Below are 22,350 nucleotides of genomic sequence, written 5' to 3' on the forward strand. Positions count from 1 at the left end.
GTAAACTGATGATCCTCCATCTGCGGGAAGACTCGCCAAAAGAGATGATCCACATTTGTGAAAAGGGAGCTTGTGGGGAAAATAGTTGGGTTTGATGGTATCTTGGAGAGAGCCCAAACCTGAAGTGCTGGAGGACATTCAAAAAACACATGGTTGATCGATTCCTCATCCGCTCCACATCGTGCACAACATATGTCCCCTTGTATCCCTCGCACTTTCAGATTCTTCTTTACTGCTATACACCCTGTCACTAATTGCCATAGAAAATGTTTCATTTTTGGGGGGCATCATATTTTCCAATAGAACGCCTTCAATGCATCAACTGTAGGTCCAAACATTAAAGGTGGTCTTTCCCTATCTGGGTAGACCCGTTCTATATGATATCCTGATTTAACCGTATACTTCCCATTATTTGTGAAATGCCAGCTATCCATGTCTACCATCTGGGTTCTACTCAGTGGTATGCTTTCTATAATTTTCACATCCTCGGGATCCATCAAATCCCAGAGTGCCCGAGAGTTCCAGATTCGCAAAGTAGAATCAATAAGAGAATCCACTGTTAGGTCTGGGTAAAAATTGTGTTGATTTTTGTTTGCTGGTCTCGGGCGAGTGGTTGGGAGCCATGGGTCATTCCATACAGATATAGATGATCCTGATCCCGCCCTTTTAATTAGTCATTTGTTAACCAGAGATCTAGCAGAAACAATACTCCGACAGCCATATGACGAAAAATATGAACGAATCGGTTCCAGGGGTGAGGCGTTCCTGTAATACCGACCTTTAAAAACTCGAGCAAATAAAGTATTTGGCCTCACTGTTTACCAAGCATCGCTGTATTGAAATCAGTGATATCTTTAAATCCTAAACCTTCGTCCTCCTTATTTACACATACTTTATCCCATGATTTCCAGTGCATGCCTCTTGTGTTTCTCCCTGGACTCCACCAGATTTGTGCAACCGCACTTGTCTGTTTTTTAGCGGCCGCCTTAGGTAAATGGTAGCAAGACATGACATGATTTGGTAATGCCGTAACCACTAATTTTATAATTACTTCATTTCCTCTTTTTGTGAAAAATTTAAATATCCACCCATTAACTCTATTATTTAGCCGGTCTTGCACAAAGCTAAAAACTTGTATTTTGGATCCCCTAAACTTTCTGGAATACCTAGATAAGATCTCATTCCTCCAATATTCTGGATTCCTAAAATATCTCGTAACTCCTGTTTAAAAGGTTCTTCAATTTTGTGCCCAAATTGAATGGAGGACTTATCAAAATTTATAAGTTGATCGGATACTACATCATATTCCTTCAATATCTTGAGAATAGTTTGACACTCTTCCTTATGAAAAATTATAAATTTCTAATCCTAATACCATTGGTTTCCATTTAATATAAAACAATTTTAGAAATAATATTTAATATTATTTTTTGATAATTATCCAATATTTATATCTAATTAAATTTTCTCTTAGTTTTATACACTTTACCGAAATATATAGATAAAAAAATTTTATCCAGAATTATTAATTTAAATATATAAATTTAAAATAAAAAAATATTATTTTATCTTAATTTTGTTCAATCAAATTAGTATTAAAATTAAAATATTTCTAAAAATAATAAAATCTTAAATATTAACAAAATTTTAGTTTTAAATATTGTTTAAATTTAAAGTTTAAATTTATGCACATGATGCAAAAAAAAAACAACTAATTTACTAAATATCGAGGTTACTACACGCACTTTGCAACGGATAAACATTATGTATATCTGTGACGTGATGGATCCATGATTTACTTTTTTCTGGGTCCTAAACTAAATTATAAACTTTAATGTATAAGAGCAAACTAGATTTTATCTGTGCGGTATTTTTTTTAAAATATGATGCTATTTATTTTTTATGTCACTATTTAGAGTTGGGCAAAAAACTCAAATTCGAAGAATCGAACCGATCCCAATCCAAATAAATAGTACCAAATCCGAAACGAAATTTGATTAAATATTCTGAATTATTCAAAATTTTGGCATTTTAAGAACTGAAACCTAATCTGATATGAACCGAAGTATTTTGGGCATCCAAAATAGATTTATACACTTAAATATATTAATTATTTTTAGATTTAATATATAGAAAAACATCCAGAATATATATGATACTTTTAAGTTCGTTTAAATACTTGAAAATATATACAAATAATTAAACGTAAATATCTAAAATAGTTAAAATATACTCAAAACTCCAAAAATAATTAAGTAATTATTAATTCTCTATCCAAATATTTAAACCAAACCAATTTAAATTGGTTATCCAAATCCGAACCAAATCCGAACCGAATCCTCAAAGATCTGAACCGAACACGAAATCCCAAACAGACACGAAAACGAACCCGAACGTCCACCCCTAATCACTATTATGTATCATATATGTGTCATCATAGATTACAAAAATATGTGTTAACATATAATTAATCATATTTTATACGTACCATCAAATAAGTTTCTTTATAATTAATAATATTTTATACGTACAATCATATAAATAATCACATATATTATATTTTTAAATTTCAATGTGAAATATAAAAAAAAAATTTAAGTTGGTGTTTGAAATTGAGCTTTGTATTGTATTTTTCTTATATATATTGAAAACATTTTTATAATGATTATTGGAAAATATGATGGTAAAAATCAATTTTTGAATATATGTATATTTTTGAATGAATTTTTGATATAAATCAATTCTAAATTATTATTTTGATTTGAATATGTATATCAAGTAACATAAACCCATTACTTTTTTATATAATGTAATGGACTTCCAATTTTTTTAATACCATAAGTCCATTACTTTTTTTCCTAACTTACTGCTATCAATGTTTCCAAACAGCACTACTTTTTTAACTGATATCTATGTTGCCAAACAAAAGCTTAAAGTATTTCTACTTTAATAAGATAGACTAGATCTCGACCCGCGCAACCGCGCAGATGTTTGTTTTCATTTATTTTTATATAAACATTTTGTTTTCAATTCTAAATTAGTATTATAATGTATATGAGGTGTGTCTATCACTTTTTAAAACATAATAATTTTACCATATTTTTTTGATTGTGTCCATAATCCTGAAGGAGTTGTAATTGTGTAATTTCTTTTATATATTCTGCTACTATAACATAAAATATTCAAGGAGTTGTAATACTCAAGCAAGTTTTTTTTGAAAAAATCGTATCTATTGAGATATTTTGAGAGTATACTTGCTTTTCAAGTTAAAAAAAAATTACGACTACTTAGATTTTATGATTATAGTTGCTTTTCAAGAAATAAATATTTTTTAATGCTGGTTATCCAAAACAGAATAGTGGTCGAGATTTTAGTGGTTAAGTACATTCAATAAGTTGCAGATTACAATTCTATTTATTGGAAGATAATTAATGATGGTTATTCAAAACAGAATTTTAGGAATATTGTTAGGCATAATAATAATAAGATTAGAGATTATATGTAACATGACTTTATAGGAATAGATCCATTAGGTCCATTTTAAAAAAAAATCACACATGAATCAAGGTTGTGACTTCTGTTTTAATATATAAGATAAGATGTAATGGACTTCTAATTTTTTTAATAGCTTAAGCCTATTACTTTTTTTTTTTACTTACTGATATCTCTGTTTCCAAACATCACTATTTTTTTTTTAACTGCTATTTGTGTTGCCAAACAAAAACTTATATTACTTATATTTTAATAATATAGATTAAAAACTGGCATTTTAGGTGTTACACTTATTTATAAAATGGGTCTAAAGCCCATATAAAAATTGATAAATACAATTTTCAAACTATTTAGAGTAATTGATAGTGACCCACTTAATTTATTTGAAGTACCTGGGAAGGTTATTATTTTAACAAGTGCATGAGGAGGCTTTTACCTTAATAAGTCTTTTTCTTTCGACATTTCAGCATTTCAGCTTAATTTTTTTCTTATCGTTATGGTTTAAGATCGTCTTTTGCCAAGACTTTTGTTATTATGTATGAGCGGCATCAGATGCAGGAGGTCTGGCGTATTTCAAGGCAAAAATAGGTGTGAAGTAGATTCAGCTTATCTTGTATCAGAATTGGTAATAGGTGCGAGTAATTCGGCTTATCTTGTATCCACTTGAGTGTTATTTAGGACGCTTGGTGGTTTGAATTTCTCAAGTGTTTACCAGGGGGTGGGGGAGGGGCACGGTAAATGATCTCAGAAGATTCTTTTCACGGGCATGGGTGTCGTTTCACCAAGGAACCTATGAGAGATGCCCAAAAGAAATAGGACTGCCTGGCCAGGGTGCCGATGTAAAGAACGAGGGAGCTCTAAGACATGAGGCTTTATAGATTTATAGAATTTGTAGAGCTTGGGAGCTCGTTTCAAGGATAGAGCTTAGAAGCTCGTGTCTATTTTTAGAGTTAGGGAGCTCGTATTTACTCAGAGCTAAGGAGCTCGTAATGAACTTGATGTTCTGAAATTTTATTTTATTAATATATGTACTCAAAAAGGGTTGTCTACGTATCTTAAGTGGGATCAAGCCTTGCCGTAGTTCACTTTTATTACAAAATATGAGGTTCATCATGAACCGTGTTTTTAGCTTTTGAACTCCTTCTACTTCTTTTTACCATCCTCGCCTTCTTTTGGTTTAGCCATTTCTTCGGGCTCTGCCTGTAATCGATTAGGTTTTTTGAACAGAAGTTCATGGATGTGGCACAACCTTGCTGCTTTTTGACTTCCATATATGGTGGTTATACACCCTGCTGTTGGAAATTTGACATATTGATGGTAGGTCGATGCAACCGCTTTCATTTGTATATCCAAGGTGTCACACGGATAATTTTATATATATATGGGCAGTCGATGATTGTGAACTTAGTGTCCAACATGAATCCACTGACATAGGTCGGTAGCCTTATGGTTCCAAAAAGACTTTGTGAGAAACCGTTAAAGCTTGTTACGGCTTGCCTAGATGGTTTGATTTAAAGGTCATTAGTTCCATCTTGTCCAGTATGTCTTTGTAGATCACATTTACTGACCTTCCAGTGTCTACTAATGACCTGATTATCTCCAGTCCATCAGCATTATCTATATCACCAATGGGTCGTTATGTGGCCAGTCTAGGTTCTCCGTTTCTTGGTCTGTGAATTCGATGATTGTGCCATCTGCTACCATCTCTCTAGTCTTTGTGGATATATAATTTACTTACCTGCCACATCCCTTGAGTGCTCATACGGAATCATCACAAAAGGGGTTTCCTTTTACTATCACGTTACCTCTCTGATAGAATCTTGATGTATATTGATTGCTTAACCTCCCAACCTCCCTCTCTTAGTCTCTACAGCTCAGAGAACTAAGTCAATTACAATCTTGCTCTCTAAAGAGAAGCAAGCCTCAGACGATCCAACTAACTAACTATCTTTATTCCTCTTGGGTTCCTTTATATACTCCAGGCCCAAGCACAAATACAAAGTTCATTAAAGCGACTCGTAACAAACAAATGCCACGTCATTCCATTTCCTCCAAGTCCTCTTCAATCCTCTGCTCTTCTCTCCTCTCTTCCTCCTTTCTCTTCCTCACGTAAACCCTCCTTAGCATATCAATACCCCCGTTCACAAGTTTCAGCTTGTCCTCAAGTGAAAAATTCGGAAACTGATGTTTAACTTCATTCGCCCTCAACCAAGAAGTCTCGTGATCTGGAAGATGACGCCACTTAATCAGCACTTCCAAGTAGCCGTCACTGTCATAACGAGTGTCACAAATAGTCTCCGGCTCAACTACCACCTCATTACTATCATCCAACAACGGCGGTAATGCTGAAGTCACCTCTGAAACGCCCACCACCGGTTTCAGCTGAGAGATGTGAAAGACGGGATGAATGCGCGACGACTCAGGCAGCTTCAGACGATAAGCAACCTTCCCAACTCTTCCAATTACTTCAAACGGTCCATAGTAACGAGCTGCTAATTTCTGAAACAACTGACGACTAACCGAATGTTGTCGATACGGTCTGAGTTTCAGAAAGACCATCATCCCCACCTCAAACTCCAAATCTCGTCTATGCTTATCAGCATTATTCTTCATCAACTCTTGAGCTCGTAAGAGATTATCCTTAATAGTGACCAACATACGATCTCTCTCTTGAAAGGCAGCTTCCACCTCAAAATTTGCTGTTTAACCAGGTTCACAAGCAAGTAACTGCGGAGGATCTCGACCATAAACCAACTGAAAAGGCGTACACTTCAAAGCTGTATGATAAGAGGTGTTGTACCACCACTCTGCCCATGGAATGAACTTCGACCAATCTTCGGGTGAGTCGAGGCAAAGCATCGAAGATACGTTTCCAAACATCGATTCAACACTTCGGATTGTCCATCAGACTGCGGATGAAATGTCGTACTAAACGCAATCTCGTTCCTGATAGTCGAAAGCACTCCTTCCAAAATGAACTCAGAAAAATTCTATCCCGATCTGAAATAATGGACTTGGGATATCCATGTAGCCTTATGACCTCTTTCACAAACTTGTTAGCAACATCCACAGCTGTAAACAGATGTTTCAGTGTCATAAAGTGGCCATACTTGCTAAGCCCGTCTACCACCACAAGGATCACATTCACCCCCTGCGAAGTAGGTAGTCCTTCAATGAAATCCATAGCGACATCCTCCCAAATCCTTACCGGCAACTCAATAGGTTGTAGCAACCCCGCCGGAGAAAGAGTCGGAGTCTTGTGTCGCTGACAAACATGACACCCTGCTACATACTCCTGCACTCTCTTCCGCATCTTAGACCAATAGAACAAAGCTTTCACACGTTGTAAGGTTCGCAAAACTCCAGCATGACCTCCCATTACACTATCATGACACTCCTGCAAAATCAGTTGAATCTGTGTGGAGTTTGATGGGATCACCAATCTGTTACTATTTCCCAGCTTCCTCACCATTTCTTGAATCACTCCATCCTCATCCACTTCTTTATATAAGTCTTGTAGCTGTAGTGATGACGGAACCGTTAACGCAAACAGATCAAGTGTAAGTCTTACTTTCTCCTCGTGATTAATATGTGACAACCCATCAGCCACCTTATTATCTGGCCCAACTTTATACTCTATATCGAAATCATATCCCAGTATTCTTGTTAACCAGTGCTGATAGTCCAATGTTATCTCCCTCTGCTCCAGAAGATATTTCAAGCTTTGTTGGTCTGTCCTCACCACAAATCTACGCCCCAGCAAATAATGTCGCCACTTCTGTATAGCCATCACAATGGCCATCAGTTCTCTCTCATATATTGGCTTCTGTTGTTCCTTATGCGTCAACCCACGGCTAAAGAATGCTATAGGGTGATTATCTTGCATTAGCACAGCTCCCAGACCAAAACCAGAAGCATCTGATTCCACTATGAATAACTTTGTAAAATCAGGCAATGCTAGCACCGGAGCTGAAGTCATCGCCTGTTTCAATCTCTCAAAAGCACCTTGAGACAATTCCGTCCAAAGAAATGCTTCTTTCTTCAATAACTCTGTCAAAGGTCTTGCAATCGACCCATAACTCTGCACAAATCTTCTGTAGTAGCCAGTAAGACCTAAAAAACCTCTCAATTCTTTAACTGTTTTCGGATTTGGCCACTGTTGAACTGCTATCACCTTCTGATTATCAGTTGAAACACCCTCACTGGTAATCACATGGCCTAGATACTCCACTTTCCCTTGAGCAAATGCACATTTCTTCTTATTCGCAAACAACCTCTGTTCCACAAAGACATCCAATACCATCTCCAAATGCTTCACATGCTCTTCTACCGTGCCGCTGTAGATGAGGATATCATCAAAGAAGACCAATACAAACTTCCTTAAGAACGGTCGGAAGAGATCATTCATCAGAGCTTGAAATGTGGCAGGAGCATTAGTGAGCCCAAAAGGCATCACCAAGAACTCAAAATGTCCATCATGAGTACGAAATGCTGTTTTCTCAACATCTGCTTCTTGCATTCGTATCTGATGGTATCCTGCTCGCAGATCCAACTTCGAGAATATCCTAGCTCCATGTAGTTCATCCAGCAGTTGGTCAATCATGGGAATGGGATACTTGTCGGGAATTGTAGCTCTGTTCAACGCTCTATAATCCACACAAAACCTATGTGAATTATCTTTCTTCTTAACCAAAAGAACTGGACTCGAATAAGGGCTCTGACTCGGTCTTATCAACCCTTCTTCCAACATCTCTCGAACCATTGATTCCATCACCTCCTTGTGTGCCTGCGGATACCTATAAGGTCTGACACTTATTGGTTTAGACTTATCCCGCAACACAATGGCATGCTCCCTGCCTCTGATTGGAGGTAATCCCACTGGTTTTTGAAATACCGCTGCATATTGAAGTAACGTCTGAGCAATAGAGCCTGGTAACTCCTTTGGTTGCTCACCGTTCCCTCCTCCAGAATGTACTTCCATCTTCACGCCGTGCCTACCCACTGTCGTACCCACTGTAAACGTCTTGAGGGATACTCTTTGGCCATGAAGAGTTGGGTCACCTCGAAGAGACACTTGTACTCCCTTGTAAAAGAAAGACCACTCATCACGCTCCCAATCCACCACACACTTACCCAATGTTCTCAACCATTGCACTCCCAAAATCATATCAACATTGCCTAACTCCAACACAATAAAGTCGGCTTCAAACTCCATTTGCGGCAACCTCACACTCACATTACTACACACACCTGTTCCTTGAACTGACGTCCCCGTTCCCAACAAAACTCTCAGCTTGGTATTTGCGGTAACTGTGAGCTTGTTTTTCTCTACTGCAGACGGCGAGATGAAATTGTGTGTCGCTCCACTATCAATCAATACCACCACTTGGTTCTTCTTAAAAACTCCTCTCAACTTCGTAGTTGTAGGTGAAGATTGTCCCAAGAAAGAGCTTAATGACAGTTCCATCATAGACGTTTCTGTCTCCTCCACTTCGTCCTTGACTTCGACGAAAGACTGATCCATTATCTCCATCTCCACACCATTGATAACCGTTAGCACTTGTAAGGACCTGTTGGGACACCAATCCTGCTGTGACCATTTATCATCACACGTAAAACACAGCCCCAACCTCTTCTTCTCAGCTATCTGAGCTTCAGTCAATCTCACTTGAGGTCTCTGCGCTCCATTGTCACTCTGTTTCAGCTGTGGAGGTTTAGTATTCCACCCTGGATTGCTCCTCGCCGTTGAATACGTCTTTGCTGGAACAGCTTTGGAAACAATTCTATTTTCCAACTGTCGCTCTCTACAGACCACCTTATACAACACACTGTCCTCCATTTGATAAGCCGAAGAGATCATTTCATCCAAATCCACTGGCTTACACATATTCACAACCTCACGCATATCTTGTTTCCATTCATGAATATGCCCTCCAATTGTCTATCTGTTAACCCCGTCACTTGAGTAGACAAATCTTCAAATGCGTGAATATACTCAGCAGCAGTCCCTGTTTGCTTAACCGCAAAAAACGGTTGGCTAGGATCCCTGAACTTCTCTTTGCTAAACCTCGCTATCAATTTCTCTTTGAACTCTCTCCAGCTTTGAAAATCTCTGCGATGCATCTCGCTGTTAAACCAACTCAAAACATCTCCTGCTAAGCTCACCGAAACAATCTCAAGCTTAGCCTTCTCGTCATATGCTCCAATTCGAAAGAATCGCTCCGCCAATGCGAACCAGCCATAAGCATCTGCGCCATCAAAGATAGGCAGCTCAACGCGCTTCAGCATTCTATCTCTACTTCCGACTACCGTGTTCCGATCAGCTACCTCGTCCTGCCTTCCGCTACGGCCCAGATCTGAGGTCGATTGATGACCCTGATAGTTAGGGTGACGATACGGAGGTGGTGAATCGTCGGAAACTTCGATCGATTTTGATAATTTCTTCTCCAGCCTTTCACACATCTTCTCGTAACACGCCTCGATTTTCGCCTCCAGCGATGCTTCCATTCGTGATTCCATCGCCTTCGCATTCTTCTCCAATTCGAAGAACGATTCCGTGAATCTTTGATTCATCTCCACCTGAGACGCTGTATGCTCTTGTAACGTCGTCGCTAGTCCATCCAAGGTCATCATCGTCTCCGTCTGACTAACGCCGTCGCCTCTCGTCGCTTTCGGCATTGTTGCGCGAAGTTTCTCGATCCAGAGCGCTCACACCGAACCAATTTGATAGAATCTTGATGTATATTGATTGCGTAACCTCCCAACCTCCCTCTCTTAGTCTCTACAGCTCAGAGAACTAAGCCAATTAAAATCTTGCTCTCTAAAGAGAAGCAAGCCTCAGACTATCCAACTAACTAACTATCTTTATTCCTCTTGGGTTCATTTATATACTCCAGGCCCAAGCACAAATACAAAGTTCATTAAAGCGACTCGTAACAAACAAATGCCACGTCATTCCATTTCCTCCAAGTCCTCTTCAATCCTCTGCTCTTCTCTCCTCTCTTCCTCCTTTCTCTTCCTCACGTAAATCCTCCTTAGCATATCACTCTCTTTCTTGGTGGTCATGGTATTTCCGAGCTCTTGGTCTACCGATCTCTCTTTACAATAAATTCTTTGGCTTTTGACATAGCTTCCTTGAAATGTGCTAATCCTTCTTCGTGTAATTTGGTTGAAACCGTGACATTCTTGAGTGGTATGTCCTCCTCTGCTGTGATAATCACACCATATGTCGGGATTGTCTATTTCATTGTCTTTCTTGTTCCATGTGTTCGACTTGGGTTAGTTTGACCGTGATTTTGAAGTTTATTTCTCTTTGTTTTCTTCGGATTTGTCTTCTTCGTTACTTTAAAGGACCCATCTATGGATTTTCGTCTCTACTTGGTCTGCGTCCCCTTCGCTGATCATTAATATCCTCATTTGTCCTATCTTTTCGATATGACATTGACGACATTATTCAGTAAAAGCTTTCTTCTCTTCTTCAATTTCCACATACTTTGAAGCTCAGTGGAGGGAATCCTCCAAGGTGGCTGGCTTATTGAGGAGTTCTTTAGGGAAGCGTGAGTCATGCCATAGGATATTTTGGAACGCGGGTATTCCTGCACCATCACTCACAGCGATGTTGGAGAGAATAGTTTGAATATGCAGATGAAGGAGGGAAGTTACTCTTGATCCTTCTGAGACATGGCCCACAGGTCAGTATCGTAAGCTCCTTTCTCTAAGAACATCGGGTAGTGTTTCATGAATACAGTTAAGAGTGGTTTAAAGTTATTTATTGTTGGCCTCCAACCAAGAAAACCAATTAAGAGCAGCTCCTGCCTGATTTTCAACGAAAGTTTGGCAGTAATCGGCATCCCGTTCTCCGTCGTTAAAGTGAGTTCGCCCCACGATGAAAAAGGTGGTCATGTAAGCTCGGGGTTCTATTTTTCCTTCATAGAGTAGGATCTTGAGTTTAATATTTGGGATATCAATTCTAGTGATTTGATCCGTGTATGATGTATCAGTTATGCAAGATATCTCCGATCGTCTATATATACGTCTGCGGCTGAGCTCGTAGCTCAGTGAATCTGGCATCGTACCATTCAAAATTTTGGCATGGGTCAGTGCTAAGTTATGCAAGATATCTCCGATCTCACTTTCTGGGATAGTCGTCTCTTTATTTGGGACCGATATCACTACAAGAAAATGCGCCAATAACGACTACGCGTTACGACTAAACGAATTTACGTCAATATTACGTCCATATAAAAAATCGTCGTAAATTCAACGTAAAACAACAACGAGAACAATTTGTTGTAAATTTGTCGTAATTTGACGACATGTTTACGACGAAATGCGACGATTTGTAAATGTCGTCGTAAAGTAGTTGTTACATTACGACACAATTATGTCATAATTTAGGATCTATTTAACGACTACATTACGTGTAAAACAGAAGGTTGTTGTACATGTGATAAATGTTTGTATGTATGGTTGGTAAAATGGTGGTAATATAGTTGTTAAGTTAAAGTAAATTTTATGATGTAGTAAATTCGTTGCAAAATTCTCACTTGCCAAATTCGAAAATATCCTATAAATATGCACTCCTCTCCCATTCTAAAAGATGCACGAAAAAACAAAAAAAAGTTCAAAAAAATGTCTAATGGTGGCAATATATGTGAGGTCCGGAGTTGGATGTATGCATATAAAGATTCTGCCGGAGTTGTGAGAAACGGATTTCTCAACGGGGCAGAGATATTCATGTACCAGGCTCGAAACACACCTCTCACGTAGGAAACTGGTTAAATGTTATGTCTCTGTCGTAAGTGCAAGAATACCAAGTTTGCTCGTAGTGAATCGGTTTGGAAACATATAGTAAATAGAGGATTTACCCCCCACATTACTACATTTGGTTTCATCATGGAAAGGGTGATAGTAGGAATGAAGTTAGTAGTAGTACTCACTTTGAAGATGGTGAATAGGGAAGAACCGAGTGATCATTTGCATCTTGAAAGTAGTCACACACAGGAGGATCATATTGTAGATCATGATAGGATGCATAACATGGTTACAGTTGCATTTCGTGAAACAATCTCAGTAGTTGCTGCATAAGTAGAAAATGTAGAGGAACCTAACTTCGATGTGAAAAGGTTCTATTAAATGCTAGATGCAGCTAATCGGCCAATTTATGAGGTTGTAGAGAAGGTCTTTCTAAATTGTCATTGACAGCTAGGATGATGGATATCAAAATTGGTCATAACTTACCTGAAGTTTGTATGGATGAATGGGCTGAGTTGTTTAAAGAGTATTTGCCAGAAGATAATTTGTCAGCTGAATCTTATTATGAGATTCAGAAACTGGTTACCAGTCTTGGCTTACCTTCGGAGAAGAGAGATGTCTGTATAGGGTACCGTACCAGTACCAGCGGATGTGGTACTTACCTATTACGGATAGGCTGAAAAAATTATATCAATCTCAAAAGACTGCAGCAGCGATGATATGGCATGCAGAACATACTCAGAAAGAATGCGAGTTGAATCATCTCACAGATGCAAAAGCGGGGAAATACTTAAGTTCGGTGTACCTTGATTTTGCAAGAAACATTCGCAATGTTTATCTTGGCATGTGCACATATGGCTTTAGTCCGTTTAGAATATCTAGAAGACAATACTCGCTTTGCCAATCATCATGACACCATACAACCTTCCACAAGAGATGTGTATGCAAAGAGAATTCATTTTCATGAGTATATTGATACTTGGGCCTAAGCATCCAAAGCGGTCCCTCGATGTTTTTCTACAGCCTTTAATAGAAGAATTAAAGGAGTTGTGGTCAACAGGGGTGCAAACATATGATTGTTCAATGAGAAAAAACTTTACAATGCGAGCAGTTTTTTTGTGGATCATCAATGACTTTCCTGCATATGGGATGTTATCAGGTTGGATGACGCATGGGAGGGTAGCTTGTCCTTATTGTATGGGAAGCACATAATGCATTTCAGCTGAAGAATGGTAGGAAAACGTCTATGTTTGATTGCCATCGGAGATTTCTGCCCATTAACCATCCGTACCAAAGAAACAAGACATTATTTCAGTCAAAAAGGGTTGTACGGGACACTGCTCCACCATATTTATCTGGAGAGGAAATCGAAAGGATATTGATTATAATGGTGTAATAGAAACAGTCCGCAAAGAAGGTTTATTGGCATACTCCAACAAATATGGCTAATGGTTACGGGACACAACATAATTGGCACAAGAAGAGTATTTTTCGGGAACTTCCATACTGGAAGGATGTACTTCTGCAATACAATCTAGATGTTTCATTATTTCATATATATTAATTAGACTCATTGTTTAAACAAGTTTTCAGACTTTGTAGTTTGGGGTTTAGAAGTGTAAAATGTATATATAACTTAAGAAGTTTGGAGTTTGAGGTCTGAGGTTTCGGTTTTAGGGTATAAAAACGTGTAGTCTCAAATTTGTCGTAATCCATAAACACGGGTCGTTCCTAAATAGACGTAATACATAATCGACCCTATGTAGTCGTAAAATTACTTCTAAATTACGACGATTTATAACACACTGGTCGACCCTACCTAGCCGTAAATTTAGTTCTATTATACGACGACAACTAGTTCTATAAATATGCACAACTCTCACATTCTAAAGATGCATAATAAAAAAAACAAAGGGAGTTCATCATCACCAGAACAGTTCTTATAAACTCCGTGAGCATTTCCCCGGCTCGAGAAGCCGGGAAAATGTTACGCGGGTTGATAAGGACTTTTTTGTGACCGGGTGCACATCCTTCTGTTTTCTTTTCAAAATCGACTTACTTCTACGTTACGACGATCATTAAAACACGGGTCTTCCCTAAATCATCGTAAACTCACAAAACACGGGTCGTTGAAAAATCGTCGTAAATTCAAAAACGTGGTTCAGCCCTAAATCGTCGTAACATTACATATACTTTACGACGATACTGCTTTCCTAGAAACGTGGGTCGTCCCAACATCGTCGTGATGTCCCTTCTAATTTACGACGACATCAAATTATCTATATATACTCGATCCTCATCGCCCTCTCTCTCTCTCTCTCTCTCTCTCTCTCTCTAGCATCTCTCTGCCTTCTCTCTAGGTACACTCTTTTTTTTTAGTTTTGGTGGTTAGTTTAGGATGGAATTAGATTAGGTTTGGAATTAGTTTAGGAACGAAATTAGATTAATTTATTATTAACGGATATAAATTGTTTGAAATGCTAATTTAAAATTGTTTGTTTTTTAAACAGATTTATGGAGATGTCATCTGCTCGTGGTAGAAAGCGACTAGGGAGAAACCCACTTACGGAACTACATTCCTCGGCATGCAGGAATATCCGGCAGCTTCTAGCTCTGGTACTGCGACCGAACGAGATGTTGTCCCTGAGAGCCAATCTCAGGGAAGATCACCGCATACGACTCACCAGTCTATTCCTCCTCCTCCGGCGTATGTGCCTCCTGTGTCGTATATGCATCCTCTACATCATCCTCCGCAGCCTCAGCCACCTCAGGAGGATGTTGCCCCATCTCCTGTCGATGCTCCAGCACCTGGTGCTGTTCCGGGTGGTATCTATTCAGATTTGATGGTGCCACTGGATGCTCCGTATGCTAGGTTTGCGGTTGAGGACCTGATCCAAATGCCCGGACGTGAAGGTTTACCCATCATCGACCCCGATCGACCACCAAACAGTTATTGGTAATTTTTATTAGATTGGTAATTATTTTTAGATTTATATTCATTTATCATAATTATATATCTTATTTAATTTTCCGTCAATTTTGCAGGTTTAAGACAGACAATTGCCTTGGACGATCCGTTTCAAAGACCATCAATCAAGTCATACTTCTCTGAAGCACATCCGAACTGGACTGCTACACCAGACCACATTCGGAGGACCTGGTTCAAATGTTTTACGGTAAGTTTTACTTTTAAAATTTTATTTTTATATATTTTATTTTCCAATTTATTTATTACAGTTATTAAATAATTAAAAAAATCCCAGCAAATATGGAATTGATCTATTGCCGTCACCGAGCAAGTGAAGAAGGCGTTCAATGCTAAGGCGATGGAACGCCAAAAGAACATTGTTGGCGACTGGGAAAGCGAAGTGGAGGTATCAAGGGGATGCTGCCAAACCCACCTACGTCAGAGATAAGACTTGGACAGACATGAAGGCCTATTGGCTTTTACCTCGCAACATTTGCACGTCCAACAATTGCTCGGCAGCCCGGTTGATGCTTGATGTCGAAGGTAATTTACCATTGCCCCATACTTCCGGACAGATCCCACACGCCTGGGTTGTCATAAAAATGGTAAGCATTAATTATTTCATTTCTTCATTTTTTAATAATTAATAAATTGTTTATTAATGCACACATAATTAATAAAAAAATTGTATAGGCTGCTGAGGAAGGAGAAGCACCTTCTCTTTCCCGACTTTACAAGAAGACGCGCCAACATGCGGATGGAACGTTCGTGGATGCTCGGGCAAAAAGGATCCACAACGATGTGGAGGCTCGGATCCAAGTGGTCCAGACCTAGTTGTCGCAACAAAATCCGGATGGCGCCCCGGTTCAGTAGTCGACCGTCGAACAGGACAAAAAAATTTGAACAGGTAATTAATATAATTTTATATACATTTTAACATGTTGTAATAATTTTATAATAATTAATATATATTTAATAATAATCTAATTTTTTAATTAATTACAGATTGTCCCGAAGAAAAAGGGACGGATGGTTGGGATCGGTTCAATGAACGATGTTTCGAGGGCAAGAGCAGGTCATGTTGCTGCAAGGGAGGAAAATTCTCAGCTCCGGGAAACTTTGTCGAATGCAAACACCGTCATGGTGGAGAACAGGACCCAGATGATGGCCATGGCGTCGATGTTTGATCTCAAGGCGGATTGGAACCCGGCAATTGTGGAGAGGTGGCGGCGAGTAAGTCCGAAATAAACCACAACCGCACACCGAAAGAGTAGGCGGAGCTAGAGAGGCAGACCGAGTGCCGTAGTTCGGAGCTACGTGACGACCTGAACCTTTAAGTTTCAATTATTTTGGGTTGTAATATATTTTGGATATTAGCAAATTTTAATATATTGGATTTTTATTTTAATTTTTTGAATTAAAATAATTTTGAAAAAAAAATATATTTTATGAATTTATAATTTTAAAAAAAAATTAAATGAATAATTAGTAATGTTAATTGGTCGTAAACTAGTCGTGCAATTTACGACTAATTCACGTCAAAAGATTTAAGGACTAGTCCTGCATGTCGTAATATTTATGACGATTGTTGAATCGTCGTAAAAGGTTATTAACGACGATTTAATGACGAATTGTGCAGTCGTTAATCCCTTTTTTTGTTGTAGTGTATGTGGTTAATGTCTGATCCCTTGGTCCTTGTGGAGGTAGTATTCCTTGCGAGAGTTGTGGCATTCTTTGGCGTCATAGGTGATGGGGCCAGTAGGTCATTGATCCAAGCTATCTGCTCTGCTTGGGTCTGAGTGACGTTACAGACGCCGTAAGGATTGCTGTCCTGTAGTATCATGCTGACCTGCACGTTGGAGCAACACGGAGAAAAAATTACGTAAATTATCAGGTACCTGGGTCAATAGGGTGTTTATGTCGACGGGTTGCGCCTTTGTTACTTCCACCGATGGTTGCGGTGGAACGATGGGACACAGGGCCGAACTGTTGGGTGCATGTATGAGGAATAACTCACTACAAGAAAACATCAAGGATTCTAAGGGAAAAAATCGTCGGAATTTCGTCGGAATATCGTTATTCCGACGCAATTCCGACGAAATACGTCGTCGGAAATAATTCCTCGGAATTTCTTTTTTCCTCTGAAATCCCTCGGAATTTTCCGACGGAATTCCGAGGAAATAAATTTCCGAGGAAATTCCGAGGATCCCTTGTTTGTCGGAAAAGTCCTCGGAATATACCGAGGTAGAACTTCGTCGGGATAATTCCTCGGAAGTTCATCGATCGATGCGTGTTTGGACATATATACATCGATCGATAGGAGTATACCGACGGACTTTTTCCTCGGTTTATTCCGAGGAACTGTTCCCTCGGTATATTCCGAGGGATCCGTTCCTCGGAATTTTCCGAGGGAGTTGTCCCTCGGAAAATTCCGAGGGAAATGTCCCTCGCTATATTTTTTAAAAAAAACGGATCGATCGATGCGTTTTTGTTCAAAAACGCATCGATCGATGTAGTGAAAAATATAATTAATTTCCTCGAAATGTAAAAAATATTAATTTTTTGAAAAAATAAAATTTCTGAAATTTAAATTCGAAAATATGAAATTAAAAGTAAAATTGAAATCATACTAATTAATATTCAAAGTTTCACAAATAAAAATAAAACATTCCGAGATTGGGGAAAAAAAAACTACGGGTCTGGCACGTCCGGGAACACCTCGTTCGGGTACATCCTCTGCATCATCTCCATCATTTGCTGGTTCAGCCTCCTCTGTGCCTCATAGCCCGCCTGTTGAGCCGCCATCTGGGTCTCCAACAAAGATATTCGATCATCTTTGTCCTTCAACTGAGCCGTAAGTACTTCTGGATCAACAAAGGGCGGTGGTGCAGAAGAAGGAGGAACCGACCGGGTGCGACGACCCAAACCGAACAAACGTCCCTTCTTCTTTGGAACCGACTGAATAGAAAAAAGCCAAATTTAGAAATTTAAACCAAGAAATAAATGAATTGAACTTAAAAAAAAAAGAACTTACGGATTCAACGATTTCGTTGATTCGAAACCGGGACAAGTTGGTCGAAGCCGTCGAAGCGTCATCCTCGGTTTGAAGCTGAGACACTTCGTCTACCACCTGAGTTTGGACCAGGTCGACCACGTCCCTCACAAGACCGTCATCAATCTGGCCGGTCTTCTTGTTGGTATACGCCCTCCTCATTAGGGCGAGATCATCGACCGGCTCGCCATCATTTTCTTCCGCCTTGAAAAAAAACATAAAATTAAAGAAACATTAGAAATTAGAAGAAATGCACAATAAATTTAAATTCTGAAACTCAAATAATTGAAGAAAAAGCGGTTGAACTTACCATGCGATCTCCGAGAGTGGCAATAGATTGAGCACCCAAGTTATGCTTGTAGATGCCCTTCCCTTTACGGTCGCTCCTGCGGTTGGTGGAGTTGGTGGAAGAAGTTTCTTTCGTCTCCTCCTTATCCCAATGCGCACACAACTCCTTCCAGACCGTATCGTTCATCGACTTTGGGACCTTTTAATTAAAAAAAAAGAAAAAGTTTAATAAATTAAAAAATAGTTTAATAAATTAAAAAATTGTTTAATAAATTAAATCGAACCTTATTGATTTCCCACTTCTTCTTCCACTCGTGGATCTGCTTCCCATAGTTGTCCATTACTTTATGGACGAAGTGGTGATAGATAAAGAGCGTCTCATCGGAATTCCAGTTGAACTCTTGCTGAAAAAAAAACACAATTAGTAGAAAATTTATATTAAAGATTAAAAATATAAGTAAAAAATTAGAATACTTACCGCAAACTGACGAAACCACAGAACCTGCTTGTCGGTTGGGAAGTGAGTGAAAGTCGGATGTCCACTGTCGAGGGCCGAGTACATCATACGGTTGATCCATGCGCTGATCCCGTTCCCGGATCGGTTGAACCTTATTAAAAGAACAAACGGTTAATAATGAATCCAAATTTAAAGAAAAAAAAATGTTTAATTACCATGTTTGACCCCGTCCATGTGGATACGGAGTGAGATACGGAAGATGGTCACGACCGGGCTGTTGAACCAACTCCGCAACCCTCATCACTCCCGGAGGACCCGGAGGAACAGGAGCGGATGCAGCAGCGGGAGCGAGAGGAGCATGAGCGGGTGCAGCAGAGGGAGATGTATGGTTGGAGCTGTGGGGCGAAGGGGAATCCTGAAAATGGCTGGAATCCCGAGACTGGCTCCCCGTACCACCACGACCACGACGCTGTCGAGGCCGGGTCTGATCATCATGAGACCTGTAAATTAAAAAAATATATTTAATAAATACAGAAATATATAAATTAATTTTTTTTATTAAAAAAAAATCCCAAATAATTTAATCACAGAAAAAGATTTATATATATTAATTTTTTTTAATAAATATATAAAAATAGTTCTAATAAAAAAAAATAGTTTTAATAAATAAAAATTGTTTAATAATTAAAATGTTTTGTAAAATCCAAAAAATCGAATTTATATAGAAATTTTTTTTTGTAAAATCCAAAAAATCAAATTTATATAGAAAAATCGTTTTGTAAAATACAAAAATCGATTTTATATACAAAAATCGATTTTATAAATACAAAAAATAAAAAATTATAAAAAAATTCTAAATCAATTCAACAAAACAAATTATTCAACCAAATCACAATTCTAAACCTATTATACAACCAAATCACAATCCTAACCAATCACCCTAACAAAAATCTATCAAAACTACACAAAAACCTAACAAATAGAACCTAAGAGAGTGGGATAGGGTCCTTACATGATTTGTGTAAGAGAAGAGGGAGATCGCCGGAGATATCGTCGGATTTCAGGGGGAAATCGCCGGAGAGAAAGAGAGGAGTCGCGCAGAGGAAGAAGAGAGAAATGGGGAAGAAGAAGGGGCTCGTGGTTATAAAACCTAGGGTCCGACGGACATTATCCGTCGGAATTCCGTCGGAATTCTAATTTCAATTTTCGCGAAATATTTGCCCGGTAAAATGAAAATATTCCGAGGAAATTCCGACAGATAGTAAAATATCCGTCGGAATTTCCTCGGAATATTCCGAGGAAATACCGAGGAACTAGTGTTTGGGGTTTCAAAACATCAATTTTTTTTGCCGTATTTCATTTCTTATACAATTGTAATGCATACCATTGAGGATTCTTTGTATACATGAGCATAAACCATGAAATAACAAATTTCAAAACTAATTGAAAGTATTCCCTTTACCGTTCGTTAAAAGGTATAAGTGTTTCTCTTATGTTGCGAGATTTCGTTCATACAATCGGAAAAGTGTTAATTATACGGTAAGGAACAAATTTTTGACTTCATAATGAACGTAAGACACTTAATAAGGGTTATATAGGTGTTATTCAAACGGCAAAACGTTGTTTTCGGTTTAAAAACCCTATTTCCTCGGAATTTCCTCGGATTATTCCGAGGGAACTCCGACGAAACCCTCTTCTTCCTCGAAATTTCCTCGGAATATTCCGAGGAAATTCCGACGAACTAGTGTTTGGGGTTTCAAAACGTAATTTTTTTTTAAAAAACGCATCGATCGATGCGTTTTTGAACAAAAACAAATCGATCGATTACTAAGATGGCCCGGGCCGTAAGATTGTGATCGATCGATGAGAGTATCCCATCGATCTATCGACAATCTGAATTGTTCCTCGGAATTTCCTCGGAAAATCTTGTATGTTTTTTTAAAAATGCATCGATCGATGCGTTATAGAACAAAAACGCATCGATCGATTACTAGGATGGACCGGGCCGTAAGATTGTGATCGATCGATGAGATTAACCCATCGATCTATCGACAATCTGAATTGTTCCTCGGAATTTCATCGGAAAATCTTGTATGTTTTTTTAAAAATGCATCGATCGATGCGTTATAGAACAAAAACGCATCGATCGATTACTAGGATTTACGGGGCCGTAAGATTGTGATCGATCGATGAGAGTAACCCATCGATCTATCGACAATCTGAATTGTTCCTCGGAATTTCGTCGGAAAATCTTGTATGTTTTTTTAAAAATGCATCGATCGATGCGTTATAGAACACAAACGCATCGATCGATTACTAGGATGGACCGGGCCGTAAGATTGTGATCGATCGATGAGAGTATCCCATCGATCGATCGACAATCTGAATTGTTCCTCGGAATTTCCTCGGAAAATCTTGTATGTTTTTTTAAAAACGCATCGATCGATGCGTTATAGAACAAAAACGCATCGATCGATTACCAAGATGGCCCGGGCCGTAAGAATGTGATCGATCGATGCGTTATAGAAACAAAACGCATCGATCGATGCGTGTTCGGAAAACAGAATTATAAGGCAAAACCCGACCTTTTTTGGATCTAAACCTTAGAACTCTCATCCCCTCCGATTTCCCCTATAATTCGCCCCCCCCTTTCTCTCTCTATAATCATCCGATTTGAACAATTTTGGGCTCTATTCCACTTGATTTTTCGAGCTCTACCTGATTCCTACACTCGTCTTCACCCTAAGACAGGTATACTCCGCGAATCTCCACATTCTGAAATCGTGTTCTTGAGCAATTTTTTGGGTTTTGTGAATTTCTTATTTCCGTGTTGATTCCTTGATCAAATATGCATGAAACAGATGTTTAAACATGGAATAGAACACAATTGTCTGTGATCAACGAGTTTGGAACATGATTTGAGATGATTTAGGGATAGAGAATTTTTTTCAATTTCGTTTTTTTTTATCACAACTCGATTTTGCTTTTCATTTTCATGTTCAGCTTTGCCTTCTTAATTGATTATAACCATGTTGAGAGCAATGATTCTATTTTGTAGAGAATGAAGCGCACGAAAACATCAGCAAAGAAAAACACACAAGAAGCGGGTTCGTCACAGCTGGAGAAGCAAAGGCCAAAGAAGTGGGATAAGTCTGATACCACCCACTACAACAACATGAAGAAGGTAGCCGTTCCGGCTACACAACTAGCATGTCCTGAGACGATGACAATATTGGGAATCAAAGCAGACATTGAAGGACTGTTCCAGAACATGGGTCTAGGCCAACTATGCAACCTCAAGGAACCCACTTATCCGGAGTTGGTACGCCAGTTCATAGC

This window comes from Brassica napus, chromosome C8 (assembly GCF_020379485.1).
Source record: "Brassica napus cultivar Da-Ae chromosome C8, Da-Ae, whole genome shotgun sequence".
Taxonomy (NCBI): Eukaryota; Viridiplantae; Streptophyta; class Magnoliopsida; order Brassicales; family Brassicaceae; genus Brassica; species Brassica napus.